Genomic DNA, 20,188 nt, shown 5'->3' with positions numbered 1-20,188 from the left:
ATGTGGTCTTTGGGTCGTTCATAAATGACGGATTTTTCATTGAATAGGGAACAGAAAGATGACGAACAATGGAGGAACTGAAAAAGAAAATGTACGAAAATGGGAAGGAACTAGTAAAAAAAGTGAAATAATTAGATAATAAGGTGCATCTAGCTAATAGATTTGAACTCGGATGTTGAGTTAAAGTAATCATGGATAAAAACAAAGGAGAAAATGTTACGAGTTATGATTAAAATAAATTAAATCAAATATAGTCATCGAGTGCTACAAAATCGCACAAAACTGACAAGGAAATTTTGCCTCATTCCGTGCTGCGGCCCACAGTTAATTGGGAACTCGTGGCCTGGCACGAGGGAAACATGGATGCAGTGAATGGAATTTTTGTCTTTGACCACATTGTGGGTCGCTCTGATCTACTTACCTCCTATCGCTTTATGAGCTGCATCTGTGCCTTGATCCTAGAGGGTGGTGGTGTTCCTGCCTTGATCCTTGAGGGTGGTGGTGTTCCTGCTTTGATCCTTGAGGGTGGTGGCATTCCTGCGGATGCGAACAACTAGGCGTCCAGCCAAGCCTCACGTGAACGTGAATTTTTTTACCGTATGCCGCTATAAAAAATATCAGATTATGAGATTTTAAGGACATGTTGTGTGATTTTGTCCATAGGGCCTACTTTGTACAACAAATTTCAGAACTATCACCTGCTGCAATCTTCCATAGCTTCCCCAATTTGTGTTCGCATAAAAGTCATTGTGAGCATGGTGAAATAACAATAATGTCGCTGTTTTGCAGCTTATTGCGTGTCAAGTCACACCCTTACTCAGGAGGAAAGAGAAAAGGCTATAGGGGGTATTTGGGCAAATTCCTGCTGTAGAACCTCCTTTCAATTCGGAAATGTGGTATGTCATTCCAAAAAACATGGAAAAAGAAGAAGAAAAAGTCGCTCATGACGGGCTCGAACCCATGAGCCGCAGAAAGTAATAATGTCTCCACTCATGATCTGCACAGAAGGATGCTGAGAAGACCAGTTTGTGACACCCAATTGAGCTACCTTAAAAATCCGTCCTTATGCAAAGTTGTGTATGACCCACTGCCCCCCTCCTCTCTTTCCCATTACTTGTTTCTATTTCCCCCGTTCTTGTACCAATTAGAAAATTTTAAACAAACTGCGTCCATTTAAGTACCTTATTTTTACGGGTTGTAAGTCGACCCCGGTTATAGGTGGACCCCCGTATCCGGAGGTCTCAATTCTGCGTTTTAAAGTTTTCACCCAAAGAAGCACTACAAACCACCTCCTGCTACTAACACATCAAAAAATCATGTCAACATGTCAACATTACTTAATTATAAGTTTCCGTGCATGGCACGGTCAGTGGAGTTAGCAACACACCAACATCCTTGCCATCAGCAACACTTGTACATGCATAACATGCATGCACTCCGAATTCCCGCGTTTCCGCACGGTACTGTGCGGAGCATGCGCATTACTCCAATTCGCCATGCTGTTGTTTCTTGCTCTTCGCTTTGCTGTGCTGACGGTCAAATTGTTTGACTATCGCGGCCAGTTTCTGATCACCACCACCCACCCCATTATCTCCCACTAGCATTCCTTTCAAAACCATCCCGAAAGGGAGAACAGTAAAGATCGTGAGTCAGGCCGGCATTGAGCCAAGTGCGCCTATATTCGCTCGCAAGTGCATCATTTAAGCCATCCCGTAAGGGAGAACAGCAGGGATCGTGGGTCAGGCCGGCATTGAGCCAAGTGCGCCTACATTCGCCCACAAGTGCATCCCTACTGCATGCTCGTGTATTGACACATCTGAACTCAACAGTAGGGATCCTGGGTCTGGCCGGCATTGAGCCAAGTGCGCCTACGTTCGCCCACAAGTGCATCCCTACTGCATGCTCGTGTATTGACACATCTGAATTCAACAGTAGGGATCGTGGGTCAGGCCGGCATTGAGCCAAGTGCGCCTATATTCGCCCACAAGTGCATCCCTACTGCATGCTCGAGTATTGACACGTCTGAATTCTCACCGGGCAATTGTTGCCCCAGTTAGTGTCGGCATTGGCCATACTAACGCACAGCGGTGCTTGCAATACTAGCTCTGGCATTGGACCAGAATATTGCATTATTGTATGCGGCAATTGTTGCCTATCTCCTGGTAATACAACGCGTAATAGCTCCCAAACAGGTCGGCTTGTTGTGTGGTTGGTAATGGAGGGTATAACGTCCCAATCCTTCAAAAATGCCAATAAACTGGCAACAATGTGTACACATGGTGCACTTGTGCATGCAGTGCAGATCATTTTTTGTAAGATACAGATAGCTCCCGGTTATAAGTCGAATCCCGGTTGTAAGTCGACCCCCACCCTTTCTCCGTCTATTTTAAGTCGTAAAAGGTCGACTTACAACCGGAAAAATACGGTATATAAAAGTAAGATCTCACGTCTGTGTGTGGGGTACAAGTTGGTCAGTTGATCTACTGCCCATGCGTGTTCTACGTCATAGTGAAAGACTGCTATTTGCAACAATCCATCCTACACTACTGAACATAGTGCACCAGGTGTAAGAATAAATGCGAAAAAAATATTCCGCCCGCGTACCTGACCAGCCACCCGCTGTTTTTGCATCAGGACGGAATTTTCCCGAAAATTACGGGCGACCTTAGCATAACTGGAAAATACTGCTCTTCAGTTTACTAACTGTTAGTATATGAATATCTCTCCAGTATAAGTTTATGACAGGATTTATGCCATTAGATACTGAACATAAATTCATAATGGAGTACAGTAAACAAAATAACATGCAAACTGGAACAGAAGCACAGTCCCTTAAAGTACTGCTGGTGGAGCTGCCCTTGAAAAGAGTTGTTCATCAGGATCTTATAAAATACAGCAATACCAACTTGCATTGAGACAGGGGCAATGTGTTGTGTTCATTTTGTTTGCAGCGCTGGAACAGTGGGAAGACTTTCTACAAGCCTTAGCAAGTGGAAAAAGCTGACGGCCAGTTCCAGTCATTGTTAGCATTCCTGTAGTGTTACACCACGCATACACATGCATGCATATGTCAACACACCTATACACAATTATTATGCATGACTGTAAGAGGTAATAATCAGTACGCATTTCACACGATGTCACCTGATGCCTTGATTTCATTTCGTGTTGGTACTTCTCTGTACTTTGATGCTACTTGCATGAAGCTAATCTTGGCTTAAGGATATATTGGTAGGAAATATTGATAAGGAAACTTAGCATTGATTGAATTGAAGCATGCACGAGTCTGTTAATTAGTAATCGCCAATCTGTACTTTCGTTGATTAATGTCGCTGCACTCAGCTAGAACGCAGTTGGTTGTCCATTGATCGGAGAGAGCATTCTTACAGCACATAGTGCCTATCGTAGATGTAATTCCCCTGAAATCCGTGAAGAAGTATATGCTCTGTGCGCTGTTACATTTTGCCTCCGAGTACGTTAGTTTGTCATTAGGAGTCTATACTTTTGTTGATACAATAATATCGTTGCACTCAGCAAGAATAATTGATTTTCATCCATATTGGAGTGAGCATTCTTACAACACGTGGTGCCTATCGTAGATTCAATTCCACTGGTATCTGTGAATAAGTATAATTCTCAATGCACTATTACATTTCGCCTCCAAGTCTGTTGCTAGTAGTTTGCTATAAAAAAATCGGGTACTAGTACTTCGAGATTTATGTGAGCGGTTGTGTTGTGGTTTATAGGGAGTTTCCCTATCATTAGTTTTATTCCAAGCAACTCGTACATGGCTGGGGCAGCCAATAGGGAGGTTTCGCTCTACGTAATTACGTATGAAAATCCGTATGTCGTCCACGCCGGGGAGCGAGGGCCGCTTTCATAAGTAAAACTCTCTACGGATTTCCGTTGGAAAGCTGTTTCCTACGTTACGGCCTCCGTAGGACTTTTTGAAATATTTTTTGCATTTTCAGGACTTGTCCATGGCAAAGTTCAAGCCGCGCGAAACACAAGGTAGATCTACACACACCGTACATCACATGCAAAATACGATGGAAAACGCGGTTTCGGTTCGTGGTGCATGCGGTGGGCACATGCAGCCAACACGTCTCCAAAGCAACAAGGCATGTTTAGCAGTCGTGGAGAAATCACGTAGAGCGAAACCCAACAGCTCTGAATTTCACGTTTGAAAATTACGTGCAGTTTCTACGTTATTTTCTTACGTAATTCCGTGGAGCGAAACCTCCCTATTGATCACTTTGGAGTGGTGATTGCAGGGTTTTTATAACCAACCACGGCGTATAACCCTCATGGGGTATTCACACGACAGGCACTTGCACGTTTTACAGGGAGTGACATACGAGAAAAGTGACTCTGTGGGTTCACACAGCTGCAATCGACGACAGGCACGTTTGCATTTTTGAATGTTTCACCGTGGGTATTTCAAATTTTCAAAACACGCACATGATGATTACCATGCTCTAAAAGAGCTGCGTAAAAAATCAAGTCTTGTTTCGCGCTTTTTGGTGTAACTAGAGAGTGCACGTTTTTTGTCTTTTTTCACAACGTGGTGCAAATCTCACGTTGTGTGTAATTTTTAGAGGTTAAGTTACACGTGCGATGTGACGTGGAACTTTGCTTGGCAGGATTCGGGTTTATAATAGTTCGCACACATATCAAATCTTCCAACAAATTTGATAAAACTACGGAAATAATCTACGTGGAGATAAAAGTTTAACTGGGGAGGTTCTGCTCTACGTTTTGCAAACGCGACGCAAAGAATCACGCGAACTTTCTTCGCGTTCCCGTAACGTAAAGAAATGCTGTTCTGCTCTACGCTTCACCTAGAGAAGTCACGTGGAATGTGTACTGGGAATTTCCCTTCCATATTTGGCAGTTTTCTGCATGCAGTTGTTCGATACCCAGTAAATCCGTAAGCATTAAGGACGTTTAGCAACGCGAAAGTTCGAAAGAAAATTCGAGTCTGGGAATGAGTACAGGAAAAAAGCTCGAAACTTCGAAAACTTGGACGCGAAGTTGCAGTGATTTGAGCCTGGCCACGCGAAAAGGGCCCTAATGATGATTTTTGTCAAAATGAGTTTAGTGTCCAATATTATAGCTGAAGCTGTCAGGATTGCTGTGCAAAAAACCGTTCCAAAAAATGTCAATCCAAACCAGAGTTATAGTGATTTTTGTAACCTGCGTTTCAAGGTATTTTCTGAGTAAACGGCTGATAAATTAATGGAAACTAGATTATTTGACAGCGGTTCGTAATGGCAAGAATAACTCAGCTAAATTAATTAAAAAAAACCCATGACATTCAGTGAATCATAAACTTGTTATATCCCTGTTTGTTCCTCAAGAGTCATGCAGATTCCTGTGTAAGTCAATCCGACATCTCGGCTTCTGCAGGTACGGGCTGTGGGCAGAGGTCGTCCTTGTACGGGTCAGCAACAAACGGACGGATCTCCTTGTACAAGTACTGCGCCCGGTCATCACTTATGCCACCAAGAGGAATGGCAGACGTCAGGGCATTGTGCGGCCGCCGTCCCGTGTTACGGTTGATGCGTGGCACAGGTCCGCAGTTTTTCAGGTGGTTGAGTATATTTTTCAATACTCTCTGCGACACGTCATAGATTTGCCTGAATGCTCCGGCACATACAACCTCTCCGCGGAACGAATAATCAAATGCTGCACGTCTTCTCTTTCCTCGCTGAGCGTCAGAGCGCTACTCCGCCGACAACAGTACTCCCATCAACAGCATATCCTTTTTCTGCTTTTTCTAGTCCTCTCATCGTAAGTTGGACATCGTCCACTTCACTGGATGGGAACTTGCTGAGGCAGTTTTTGGTGCAGCCGCAGGACCTCGTTGGAGTGTCAGCTGCTGCTGCTGCTGCATCAGCAGCCTGTCCCTCACCAGCATCAGCAACACGCACCTGAGCAGCAGCAGCAGCAGCAGCAGCCTGTCCCTCAGCAGCGCCACCAACCTGTTGCATAGGGGCAGCAGCAGCAGCCTGTTCCCCCACTGGTTCTTGATTTTCTTGAACCGAAAAAGCATTTCAGAACAAACTCATGGACGGCTGTGTCCGTGTCCACATCACCTTCCCAGTACTGAAGCGATCGCTCGTCACCGTCATCCTCACTGGGCAATCCTGGCGCATCACAGGGTTCTGAGCCATCTGGAACGTCACCATGAAGGCTGGTGGAGACACCAACGACAGCAGCGGAAAGTGGAACAGCTGATCGTGACACTCGAATTTCTTCTCCGTCAGAATCGTCATCACTCGCGCTAGTGTCGGCATTGGATTCAGATTCAGCGCTGGGCGCGAGATACTGATCCTCACTGGCGGTGAGGACCAGGCTCAGTGCTTCGTCAACAGTGAAATGTCGATAGATACTCATCTCGGCGGAGGAATAGCAAAACAAGAACAGCGATGGAAAATCGCACTCGAGAAATTTCCAAACTAGCGCAGCTCGCTCCCCGAAGCGCGACGCAAATTTTTTCGATCTCAGCCGTACATTGGCCGATTTGAAAAAGGGAAATACCCACGTAGAGCTGGGACCTTGGGCCATCGCACTGTGCTATCCTGTAGAGCCTAGCGCTTACCATACTCGCGTTGCGAGCGCACGAATACTGTGGTGTATGTGAACTATGACGTAATCGACCTGTCAACTTTCAAGTGCGTGTTACTGCACTGTACAGTGAACATCGTTAGGGCCCTTTTCGCACGGCCCGGCTCATTTGCGAAAGTAACTTTCTCTTTTCTCGGTACGCATTTGACTACAGGGAGTAGTAATTTTACAGTCCCCTGCTTGAGACTGACCTGCATATACGGTACGGTACTATAAGATTCAAATAACTTTGAGAAAAAGTCATTTCGCATTGCGGCAAAATTTGGTTGCCTGACGAAAACAGAACAGCGTCCAGAATTTGAATCGCGATCACACTACACACGTGGGGAGAGTGAAAATTCAAACTTCATTTCGAGCGTCAAGTGGTAATCTCCACGAACGACGTCAAATTCCTTCACCTTGGGGATCGCCAACACCTTCAGTGCAATCCTTGCAACCATCCTTATGAGTTTTGTTGTTGTCCCCGGCCAATTAGCTCCTCGATATCGAGATGAAAAAATCAGTGATTATCAGCGTCAATGGCGTATCAGCGTCAAATCCTGTTTGGAGCGGAAAAGCGTGGTCCGTACTTGCTTTTTTTTTGGAGCGTCAACTCTCGCTTTTGCCGCTCTGGCGGCAAGTTACTATGGAGATTCGGATTATAATCCCAGGATTATTTCGATTTTGCCGCAGTCTGACCAGGCCCTTAACCTCACAAGTTTTCTTTTTCGAAATAGATTTTCGCGAAATATCACCACCACCAAAAGTTCGAATTTTCGCATTGCTAAACGTCCTTATTTTCTCTGCGTGTGCCACAACGTAGAGAACCCCATCTCTGCGTAGAAATCTGGAGCCAAAACACGCGAAGCCGTAGACTCTAACCCAGACACCTGCTCTCTACGTGATTTCTCTACGTTTCACGTATAGCAGAACCTCCCTATTATCACTCCTCCCCCCCCCTCGTGACCGCGGACTCCTGCATATACACTAACACAATAACCACACAACTGTTTAGGGATAGCGCGCTTCTTGTATTATGCCAAACTTGACACGCTGAGTCCAGCTTGATGAGTTCCTAACTGCTATTTACTGCTCTAACATGAAGCCGTGCCTGGAGGAAGGGAAAGAGCGAAAACAAAAAAATCCTGGCCTTCTGCAAGCAATAGCAAGTAATGAGTGCCGGCTGTGTAAAGTCGCACAACCATGAAGTCGACCGGATGATGGTGGGTACCGCCGGGTGTCCGGCACACATCTTGCTCTGCTGCCCCACCTGCGCATACCTGATACGGTGGTGCGCTTACGGGCGGGCTGCCTGGGCCCCAGGTGCCTCCCTGATGCGCCACAGGGTGCAGTGGAAGCACCTGTATCACTTCGGTGATCCAAATGCGAATGCAGAGTTGCCGTACCCCGCCGGCCTGCCGCCTACGCGACCAGCCTGAGACTGGCCCTGCCGCATTTGGCGGTTCTAAACGCTGGGATCCGGTAGACAGCTCACTGGGTTGCCAAATACGTGACTGGCTTGAGGACAGTTCCATACTGCACGGCAGGGCGCCCAGCTCAGGTCGCACGCCGTAGCGTCGTGAGCTGGGTGCGGTGAGGGTTGGTGATAACTACAGTTTCCTCCTTCCTCCTCCGGAAACTTCCATTTATCACTCCCCCTCACATGACCGCGGACTCCTGCATATACACTCACACAATAACCACACAACTACAAAAGAAAGAAGAAGAGAAAGGGTCCAGCTGGCAGCAAGCAGAACACTTGGCGTTTTTAAATCTTAGAAACACGCTCAGGACTTTTTTGTTTTTAAAGGGGAACTCCACGAAAAAATGAAAATTTGATAGCCTGTAGAGTTTCGGGCGCTGAGTCGAATGGTCTTGGTCCGAAGTCTCTACGAGAAAGCGTTCTTGAGATATTTCAATTTTAGCCACGCCCCATACCAATGTATGTGTGACGTCATTGTGGCATGGTGCGAAAATACCGTATATTCTCTATTATAAGCGCCGTGATTATATTTTTTGAACACCCCTCTACCCTGTGCTTATATTCGAGACCGCGCTTATATTGGAGACCGTGCTTATATTTTTTCAACCAATACATCCATACAGGGCAAGAAAAAATACGTGCTAGATATCATACATGCCGCATTGATTTCCACCAAGACCGTGCTAATAATAGAGACCGTGCTTATAATGTTTCGAAAGGTGCTCACAGTGTGCTAGTATTAGAGACTGTGCTAGTAATGGAGACCTGCGCTTATAATAGAGAATATACGGTACTTGGATTTTGAATCTCACTTTCTTCAGGACGAAAGTCACTTCAGAAAGTAGTTTGCCAAGTCGCCTGAGCCGCTGCAATGCCAAATTGTTGTGTTGTTGATTGTGCCAGTATCACATCATCCTCCTGGGGTTAGTTTTCTCAGATTCCCAAAGGATGGAGACCTGGCAAAGCGCCGAGATGTTGCAATGCGTCGTGAAAATTTCAAGCCTATTTTCGCAGCACGAGCTATGTTTGCTCGCTGCATTTATGATCCAGAGGGACTTGAGAGCCGAGTTTTGACGAGTACACCGTCCAGGAAACCCCTCATCAGTGTACCAGTGCCCTCCGAACCGTGAGCCTCCAGCAAAGCGAACTCAACAAGCTGCAACTGAGAAAGCAGGGCGAGATACGTCCCATCAGGATCAGAAGAGTACATAACACCATCAACTCCGACTGCAGCTAGCTGATGAACGATATTACCCCAGTAACTTTGCGCATACCAGTACTCAAACTGTGCACATCTGTCATCAACTGGGACGCAAACAGACAGACCCCCAGCAAGTACGAAGGTTACAGAACTGTTTGCTTGCGATGTGCAGGCAGCATGCACGACGAACTGTCTCACCAATCCTGCCAAACTGAACAAGTGTAAGTTGATTGCGTGGATATGTCTCTATTTATAACAGCTACCCTACTTCTAGGCATGGTTGCATGAATACCATATCACTCAGAGCAGTTGTTAGAAGTCTGGACAGCCTAGGAATAGTGCAAGCAAAGTGAAACAAAAAATTATTACACTCCGAGTTCCACGCTTGCGGGATCACCAGGCCAAAAAAAATCCAATTTCGAACAAGGAATGGGTTCTGGTTGTATGCGAAAGAAAAGTAAGTGAAGACCTATTGTGCAAGGAATACAGTGGGAACTACACATATTATACACATGCACTCACACCTTCACCCACATGCGCGCGCGTGTGCGTGCACACACACAAACACAACAACACACACACATACGCACCCACATACTCAAACTCACTCCCACGCACGCTAGCCTAAGGATAGTACATATGCTGTAGTAGTGGTGTACTTAGTGAAATGACTATGTGTACATCTAATGATGCTGCCACTCCACGCCAGAAGACAACAAACATCTGCTGAACATTTTTGCTCCCGTCTCTTATGGGCAACACAGGGAATGAAACGAACAATGCAATTGAGAACAAGAGTCGTCCTGTACGGTGAAGTTTCCATTTTCTCATACAGCAGTATATTGTCTAAGGGGCCGTCCGTAAATATCGATGTTTTTTTAGAGACGATATTGGTGCGTCTGGGGGGGGAGGGGGTTTGAGCCATGTGCGTCTTTTCGAGCATCAGAAAAATATCGATGTAAATATCTGAAGTTTCGCCGATCCCTGCACGCGGACGTCTAAATGGCTATACAAGAAATGTGAAACCAGCTTCCGTTCGCGGAGCTAAAACTCGCGACACAAGAACAAAATCAAAAATTGGAAGCTGTACGCCCATGGCGAATTTCAAGAGCAAAAGAATGAGCTATTGATTGTGGAAATCGGCCGAACGATGCCTGCAGGAGACCTTTTTCAAGACGTAGAGGCAGTGCGAACAAACACGGACGAACTCCACAAGAGTTTCCAGTCTTCACTGTCTGAACAAGGATTTGAAAAAATTCAAGCCCGAGCGTAGCCGCTTTGGCTACACCAGTACACGATGTCTGTGAGCACTGCAGCGCCAACCCGGTTCGCTCCCCCCAGGCCAGGCGATGCAGCTATAGGGCTTGAAAGTGCTACGTCACAGCATAGCAACAATTTCAAAAATTCAAAAATTGGATCCACTTGGATCCAGTTTTTGTATGGATCCAAGCACATTTCAAGCCGTCTTTCTCTCAGCAAGGTGATGTTACCAGTGAAACTGACTGATTTGGCTACTGGGGGCGGGGTTACAACTGGTGGCGAAGTAAAAGTCACCCCTGCATACGACATGAGTGGGTTGCTATGCACCCACATACTGAGGCAATAGCAAAGTCACACCTTAGTGGATCCAAAATAGAAATCTGATGTCAACTTAGTACTCCCTGGCCGTTTTTGACGTCATCACTTTCAAGCCCTATTGCGTGAGTGCGGCGGGATTTTCACGCCTACACCGGACCCTCAACATCCTGGGCACTTCATGAGCATCCAAAAATATTGATTCCATGATCTAGATGTACATGTGCGTCTTCTGGGGGGAGGGAGGGGAGGTCAAGGGAGAGAAGCACCAATATCGTCTCTAAAAAAACATCGATATTTACGGACGGCCCCTAAGCAAGTGTGTTTTCTCCACATTCTTTTTGCCATGCAGGTATATCACAGTGTCCTGCCAAACTACATTCTCAAACGCATTCGTTTCTCAATTCTGGGGATGATTGGACACGCACATCTCGCAGCTCTTGACGACATCAATGTCAACCGTCGCCACAGCACAACCAAAAAGACCAATAATTATTTTCAAAACGAAACTCCGTCAAACCCACCCACCCACAAACGAAAACATTTCGTTTTGAAATTGGTAACCTTGGACGGCCCCTAAAGAAGACTGGCCAAATAGAAATTATACGACAGAAAGAGCTATGAGTATGTTGACAAGCTCATGTGTGAGGTGGTAGCGGTTGCAAATGGCAACCTCGATGTTCCTGCCTTGGAGAAGCGAGTTTCCCTGCCAAATTCCAGGTGGAAGCCTCCTGAGAAGGCTGAGGTGGTGCAGAATTTGGATATCTTTGCCTGATGGTATTCACAACGCAGGCTGGAAGACGACAACGAACGTGCTTGCCCAATTTGCCGTGTACATAGTGTGTACTGCCTGTGTGCCGCATAGCGTAGAGATCTACACAAACACAGAACGTCATATGGAATGTGTATGATGAGTGCTTCGTGCTTGTACACATACCACATTGCTGTACCGTAATAATTATTATAGTCAAATACTCATTTACTCTACATATGCGCTGTATTGCACCTACCGGTACCTACCTGCACTTTCAGTGCGCGTGCCATACTAATTTAGTGTCCACTGGTACAAAGATGGAGGGTCTTGTAGAATTTACCATAATTGCTGATTTCAAATTGAATTCCAACGATCTGGGGGATGAATACTGATTAGGACGCGTTCGATTACCTACTAGTACAGAGATGTCTTGGTCAGAAAGTACAGATTTCTTACTCTCCTGCCAGAATTTGTGCATTATTTTGGTGTACACTTTCTTGACCCCACGCTTGTACGTTGCATGCCATGGTATACTAGAAAACGAGTTTATTGACAAAGTCTATCGCTTGAAACGATAAAGTATGGGTTCGGGTGTGATCAAATGCACCCATGGTGCTCATAAACTGTGTGCAGTGCTCTCTTCACCAACAGAACACTACCTACCATACTTTGTAGATCTCGTACCAATCCAAGGGAAAATGACAAAGACAAATGTGAGTCATGCATGAAAACTTGTGATAGCACTATAGTACAGAACAACGTTGTTCGTGCTATGCCTGACAACAATAAGTTACACACAAAACATTACGCGCATCGATCCTCACAAGATAAGTCAAGACATACTCGGAGCAAAGAGAAATTTGTTTGTGTCATGCATGAAACTTGTGATAACTACCAGTACAATGTATTTCTTGTGCGACGCCTGCTGTAGTGCGCCTGACAACAATAAATTTCCCCAAAAAAATAAGAATAAGTGTATCATGCTGATACGCGCTCCTCACAAGACAAGTCAAGGCAAACTAATTGAGGCTTACCTATTGTCAGACTCTTCTGTCACTGGCATTGGCGGCTTCTGCATGTCGAGATAACCTCGAAGAGCAGTGATGGGCACAGCCTAATGCAAGGATACGATCTCGTAATCAGCGAGGTCCGCTACGCAAGAAACCTTGGGCCGTCTTGTCGACAACGACGGCAGCATCCTACCAGCAAAATCATTCCCGCAGGCTGGGCATGGCTATACACTTTTGTCCACGCTCGCACCAGTCGGAGTCCCAAACGAATCGAGATTCTGGTGGCCAAGCTACTCGTCTTCTGTCGGACGCAGCTGCTGAAGCATCTTCTTCCTCGGCAACATTTGTTACACGCGATGGCAGCTCCTCAGCAGAGTATCTGGGCTCCCTGCCCCAACCATACGCGGCGGTGGGCTGTTGGTCGTCCTCACTGGCCTCAGCATCGCTGCCTTCATTGCTGGGGACAGAGGATTGTTCGGAATCGCCCATCTTCCCTTGAAATACCAACTAAAATTAGTGCTTGTAGATTGGCGAAGAGAAACGACTTTGCCACAATGACGTAGGCAGCCCGTGATGATGTAACCAAATGGCCGCATGACGTCAGGGCGCGGCCCCCGTTTTTGCAATTTCAAAGTGAAATATCTCAAGAACGCTTCGTCGTAGAGGCTTCGGACCAAGACCATTCGACTCAGCGCCCGAAACTCTACAGGCTATCAAAGTTTCATTTTTTCGTGGAGTTCCCCTTTAAGAACTTTAGCTCTAGGTTTACATTTTGGTATTTTTTTGCTTTTTCGTTTTTTTTCTTGTTGTTTCTTCCATGGTTGCTCCATTTCGCCTCTTGTGCACAAATGCGTTCGGGTTAAGTAGCAAGTTAGGCGACTTCCAGCACGCGTTGCTACAGCACAACCCTGACGTCGCAGTGGTAACCGAAACAAAGTTCACAACAGAGAAGGTCCAAGTGTCGGACACGATATTCCCGGGCTATAGCCCTCCATTCAGGCTTGACCGCACAGCACACGGTGGTGGAGTTGCAATCTGGGTGCGATCTACTCTCCCAGCCTTGATCATCGATGAACTGGCCGCCCCCCAGCATGAAGTCATGTGGGTATCCACCCAGCTCAGCGCCGGGCACAAGATTGTCCTGGGACGTGTCTACCGGCCGGGTTCTTGCGGGCCCGGTGACCGCTCACTTATCCATCATCTCGACGACACCCTTCCTTTGGCCCGTCAACACGGCGCTAGTCTCATTCTTGCTGGGGACTTTAACGTTCACAACCGTGCCTGGCTAAACAGCTCTAAGACCACAGTAGTATAGGGGGAGGGGGTTCTGGACCACCTTCCAGGTGGTCCAAAATCGACTTTCTCGATCGGCCCTTCGGGCCTCCCTCCAAAGTCTCCCCCCTCCCCCTATACTACTATACTAAAGGATAGATACCCAAGTACTAATATTACAACTCCAAGTACTAATTTTACACCTCAAAGTACTAATTTTACAACTCCAACCACTGATCCCATGTTGGCTCAACCCAGCCCCAGAAAAGTGAGTCAACTAACTTGAGCCTTTTCACTTACCCCCATCTTGGCTCACTTCGAGGACTGATGTGGGGTCGGTTTCTGAGCCAACTTTGGGTGGTTCAGCTTTGGATGAGGATCCTAATTATTCTATATTAGAGGAACGGTTGTCATAGGTATAAACAACGATTCTACACAAACTTTCCAAGATGACAAGCAAGAAGCCAACCCCGTTTACCACAGCTGATGTTCTCACTGACTCCATTGATTGTCGAATTACAATCAAGGATGGGAATAAATGTGGATCACTGACAATCAATGATAAGGAACCATACATAAAATTCACTGATGAGACAAATATCATGAATGTTGTGAAGAAAGGACAAGAGGACTCTCTGAAATTTTCTTCTGACAGTGACATTTGTAAATCCATCCGTCGGATCGAGAAGCAGATAGAATCCAAAGGAAATACGATTAGAAGTAGGATTAACACAGCAAAGTGTGACCACCCAATACTGTTTCTCCAGATTTCTCCTGATTGTACAATCTTTGATGCGGACAACAAACCAACAAACCATCAAAAACCAACAAGATCAAGCAAGGTGACACCGTCAATGGTATCGTTCACCTGAAGTGGGTTTACAAAGACAAGACCGATGACACTCTCAGTCTCAAACTTGTTGTTGTTGCTATAAAGCATTTCCAGAAAGAAGAAGTGAAATTCTCAGCAAACGATTTGTAAAAAGTAGTCAAACAATTCACAAAAACAAAAAGCAAAAAAATTTTTTTTTAGAAGTGAAATCATGAATGCGTGGTTTGATGACGACTACTCCACAAACAAAGAAGAAGAGGTGATGGATACATGGACAGATGATGAACACTCTACCAGGAAAGATAAGATGATAGCGGACTACATTGACTATAGAAACCAGAAATGGTTTCCTACAGATATAGAATTGATGATTTTGGAAAATGAAGTAACTCCAGAGGATCTTGAGGTGTATGAGATGAAGAAAAATGATCTGTATGATACCACATCTTTCTTCGAAGAAATAGAAAAATCCAAAACCAGAACAGGAATCGAAACAAGATTGGAGATAACCCTGAACAAGGTTGGTTTACCAAAATATCTTAGCAAAACCCCATTCAACAATCTTGTTGATAAAATTCAGAGGATCAAGGTAGTAGCAAATAAAGAGAAAAAAGTCAAAGTGAGTTATCCATTCCTACTTTCGAAACTCATTGATGATGAAGATGATGTGATCAAGATCAAACCATTCATTCCAAAGTGTAAAAAATCACAACAAAGACTTGATGCCATATGGAAGAACTATAGAGAATCGAATGTATAAGAAAAGTAAAAAAATATCTTTTTTTTTCCTTCTCATGATCACTGGACAAACTGCTTCATCATATCCGGAGCATTTAGAAAAGCGATCCTGTCAGCTTTTCTATTATTGTGTTCACATGGCGCTACCTAACGACACCGCTATTCAGACACGTTGTCTACGTAGCTACGTAAGATTCCACGTAAGATGCTCGGTACCTGGTCCTGGACAAGGGCCTAGGGAGCTACTCCACGGCTCCTACCATCGCGCGGCCGGCTGGCCGCATGCGTGTGCATTGCAGACTTTTTGTTGTTGCCTTTTCGGATGTGCATGCACGAGGAACTTCCTTCTTTGGAACTGCTTCTTGCATGAGCTGTTTCGGATATTCGTCTCCTGGCCTGGCTTATTTCGTTTCGGCGCTGCTGAGACCTCCTTTCGCGGAATATTACTCAATGACAGGTGAGTTGACCAGTTCCCTTTTAATCATTTGATTGTGTTGACTCTTTCATTTACGAAAAGTGTGCTGATTTTGGGCGGAATGCAATAAATAATGGAAAAGCTGACAGGATCTCCTTTCTAAATTTAGCTTTTCCGCTGCCGAGGCCTCCTGTTACGGAATACTCAATGACAGGTGATCTCTGAGTTGACCAGTTTCCTTCGATTCATTTGCTTATACTCACCCTTTCATTTACGGAAACGTGTGCTGATTTTATTCGGATTTTGATCCATTTTTATCTCTTTGCCCTTGCCTACAGTGTGCGAAGAAGGCGAGTTCACCTTCTTGACGGTAAGGCTTATGTTAAATGTGTTGTCAAAATACTCATATTCATTGACATTAGTACGTTACAAGTAAGGGCCTACTAAGGCACTGGTCAGTGGCATACTATCGTTGGCAGTTCCCAATCTGGAGGGAAAGGTTCAAGGACTCATTGACCGAGTTTGCCAAATAAATTCGCATATCAGGGAAAATCTCCATTGTGGAGAGGTTCAGTAACTTGTTTGCTTCATACGAAACAAGCCAATGGGTGCAGTGTCGTCTCGTGAAAATCTCGTACTTGTATGATTGGACTTGTTTACTCGAATCTGGGCTGTTTGATTTGTGAGTACCGTCGAGATGGCATTGCCCCAAATAAAGTTTCGTGCCGCCAAAGCAAGAATTACGATCTGCAATCTGTTTGTAGTACCTGCAAGAATGTGCAGAACATGTATCGTACTTTCTCTGTTGCTGTTTCAGTTGCCGTCATGTTGCTAAAGAAACGTTCAGTAGAGAGGTTCTGCAAAACGAAAATTCGAACGAAGTTTCGCGACAGTCCTTGCGAAAGTGTGTACGAATTTTTGCGCGAACTTTGCGTTCTGCACATTTTCGTAGTTTACGCGGGCCAAGTGCACGGACGCCATGACCCGATCTCACGAAATTTCCTATGACAGTTCATTTCGCGTTCCCTGCAAGTTTCGCGTCCAAAGTTGCGAAAGTTCGTGCGAAGTTTCGCACTTCATGATGTAGAGCGAAAGTTTGTACGCATTTTCGTTTTGCAGAACCTCTCTAGTGACTCTTTTGTTTCATACGAGACGAGTCAATGAGTCGGTGTGGCTTAGAATCTTTCGCTGTAGAAGAAATCTATTCGTATCTCCATTGTAGAAATATTTGTGTTCAATGGATATAAAATAGGTTAAGACAAACTCACAGAATAAATACCATCGGTCCCTTGGTGTTCGTCCTAAAAAAGGTTTGACTGGATATCATTCATACTCACCAAAATATATTTAAGATTTTATTATCATGGAGTGCCTTGTTTATCTCTCAGTATCAGTACCTCCAACCATAGCCTTGACCCTTTTATCCTCAGGATCAGTGTAGTTGTTGGAATGAGGTGTCGGCCTCAGCAATGTATTTGTTTACATTATAATAGAGAATATACGGTATGTCTATTGGAGAAATAATTGTATTCACTGGTTATAAAATAGGTTAAGACAAACTCACAGAATAAATACCATCGGTCCCTTGGTGTTCGTCCTAAAGAGGTTCGACTGGATATCATTCATACTCACCAAAAGATGTGTAGCATTTTATTATTATGGAGTGCCTTGTTTATTTCTCAGTACCTCCAGGGTACCCTGTACGAAGGCCTTGGGCCTGTGGGGATTGCCCTATCAAAAATTTGACAATTTGATAATAATAACCTCCAACCATAGCCTTGCCCCTTTTATCCTCAGGACCAGTGTAGTTGTTGGAACGATGTGTCGGACTCAACAATGTATTTGTTTACATTTTAATACATGTTTATTGTTCCTCCTTTGCTGTGTTGTTTTAGAAAATCGTGGACTAACAGTTTGAAGTCATTGAACTACTTCCAAAAGTTGTATCGACATCAACAGGATTACGATTTCAGGGCAATATGATGCTGGATGACCTTATCACGATAACCCATGATTATAAACCATAATAAACACAGAATCAACAAAAATATCTGCGACACGCACCGCATGGCTACATTTCTCAAATAAATCTGATCGAGGGTGGGGAAATCTGAACTATCTGAAAGGCAAGACAAATTTATGAGTCATGAAATTCTGCAACAGCAACATGCACAGAATGACCTCCGTATAAAAAAGTATCACCACCACTACTCACATGTTTCCCCGCAGAAGAACATGCATTATGCTAGTGCCATTTTCTGCAAAAAAAGGCTAGCAAATCAATGCGTAATACGGTATTGATATGATCAAGAGTACATAAACCTCTTGATATGATGTGAAGGCCATCATTTACATAATTATTGATATAGGGCATTCCAGATCCATTGATTGGTGACAGAAAAAACAAAAGAAATTATAGCAATAAAAACTGCTTTATGGCAGTTTTCTAAAAAAAGTTATTGTGTTCTAGTCCATGGACCCAGTCTAAAAAGTAAGAAATTAACGAAATGTGATAGCTGAAAATTAAAATTTCACACAAAACCTCACAATAATCACACACAGAATTAAAAGCTACATGTAGAAGACCTTTTCCCCTCGTGATCCTCTTTCCTATGCATGCATGTTGCCAATTGTTGGTGCAGTACAAGTTTAGTGTTGAAAGCAGCATTTCAAGTGTTGTGATTATTGTGAGGTTTTGTGTGAAATTTTAATTTTCAGCTATCACATTTCGTTAATTTCTTACTTTTTAGACTGGGTCCATGGACTAGAACACAATAACTTTTTTTAGAAAACTGCCATAAAGCAGTTTTTATTGCTATATAACTCATGAATGAAATGCTACTATCAAACCCCTCCTCAGCCAGATATCTTGGTATTTCATGGTGTCCGAACGCTAACGTACTACATCCATCTTCTGTGATATATCGTTTTGTGTCCAATGGTGATAAAGCTATCTTATTAACTGTTTCTCCGAAAATGACGTGTCTATGACTCCGGAGTGTTGTCATTTCTCGATGGAACACGGATTGATCCAAGAGACAATTTCGGAAATCATCATGTGTGATAGTTTTCTAGAGCACTGCTGTTTTCACCCCCTTTGCTCTTTTTCCACTTTCCTCACCAGAGTAACTGTACATCTTGGAGCGAAGTCCTACAAACTCAGTGATCAGTTTTCCACCGAGTTCATCTTTGAACAGGCCAACAACTTTCTTGTTTTTCTCGGAATATAACGGATGTGATTGATCATAATTGCTTGTATCATACTTATCAAGAAACTCACTCATGTCATCAAACAGATCATCAGTAAAGAAATGAAGAACCAAGCTGTCTTTATACCATGGTACGGTACGGAGGGCCTGTTTTCAGCCAATCAGCGCTCGTCTAGCCATGGTTATATAGGCCAGTATAAATCCCGCGCGGGATTTATATAGAATATAAATCCCGGTGCACGGTACGTACGCTAGGGCACTGCCACCGTACATGTTCACTGCCTGAAAGGCAGTGAACTTGTACGGCGGCAGTACTCCAGCGCACGGACCATACAAAAACAGACACAACGGAAACCACATGCACGTGTACACTCCACACAGAACGGCACACTGACGAGGAACAGTACACAATGGAAAAGAGGAATGACCTGGAATTCGTCTACAGAGTATTCTGTTATACTGAATCTGAGGATAAAGAACGTCGAATAACCACGAAGTATCCCGAATGGGTCAGCAATGTACATTGTACTTCGAAGAGTTGAAGATCATCAACAGACTGTCTCCTTCGTAAATAAGTTTATAATACCAGTGTACATGTACATGTACTTCAACCCGATTCAGTGGAAAAGGCTACAATAGATTGGATTGAAATGTGATACAAAACAGTGCATGCAAAATGCATCTACTTGCAAGCAAAACTGATTATAAGATGCCGCATGTGAAAATCAGCACTGTACCATAATTATAGTAACACTTACTCCCAAAGAGTCTGTAATCTAACTAGTGACGGTAGTTTGATTCAACGACAAACTCCAGCACCGCAGCAATTCAGTCGACTTCCGCACCGCTCACGACTCAAGACAAGATCATGAAGATGCTACAATATGCACTGGTACTGAAAGGAAATCTTATGCCAAACATCCACGGAGGAATCTCCTTCTGACCTTGCTCGACCATTCTTTCAACTGAAAACTGATAACCATCAGAAGATGTTCATGTACTGCATGATGTAGGAGATCTCCAAATAGGTTCGTTGTTCTGGAAATGCGTAGGGGTACCTGGCATAAGTAGGATATGACCCTCGTAGTCG

At 44.5% G+C, this 20,188-nt stretch overlaps 1 protein-coding gene and 1 long non-coding RNA gene across 2 annotated transcripts in view; both read left to right on the top strand.

Annotated features, from left to right (window-relative positions):
- The window catches only part of LOC135812977 (neurogenic locus notch homolog protein 1-like), a 73,237-nt gene extending 69,535 nt beyond the window's left edge, over window positions 1-3,702 (top strand). Inside the window, exon 11 of the mRNA XM_065326196.1 lies at window positions 2,952-3,702. The gene's annotated coding sequence lies outside the window, so the exon portion shown is untranslated. The remainder of the gene's footprint in view (window positions 1-2,951) is intronic.
- A 12,145-nt stretch (window positions 3,703-15,847) lies between these two features.
- Window positions 15,848-17,896, top strand: LOC135813173 (uncharacterized). The gene is made up of 3 exons (XR_010552989.1): window positions 15,848-15,931; window positions 16,228-16,259; window positions 17,785-17,896. It is a non-coding gene; the product is annotated as an uncharacterized LOC135813173 (long non-coding RNA).
- The last annotated feature ends 2,292 nt before the right edge of the window (window positions 17,897-20,188 follow it).

The sequence above is a fragment of the Sycon ciliatum genome, chromosome 3 (genome assembly GCF_964019385.1).
Source record: "Sycon ciliatum chromosome 3, ocSycCili1.1, whole genome shotgun sequence".
Classification (NCBI taxonomy): Eukaryota; Metazoa; Porifera; class Calcarea; order Leucosolenida; family Sycettidae; genus Sycon; species Sycon ciliatum.
The sequence above is the reverse complement of the archived record's forward strand: the minus strand, read 5'-3'. Positions and strand labels throughout refer to the sequence as shown.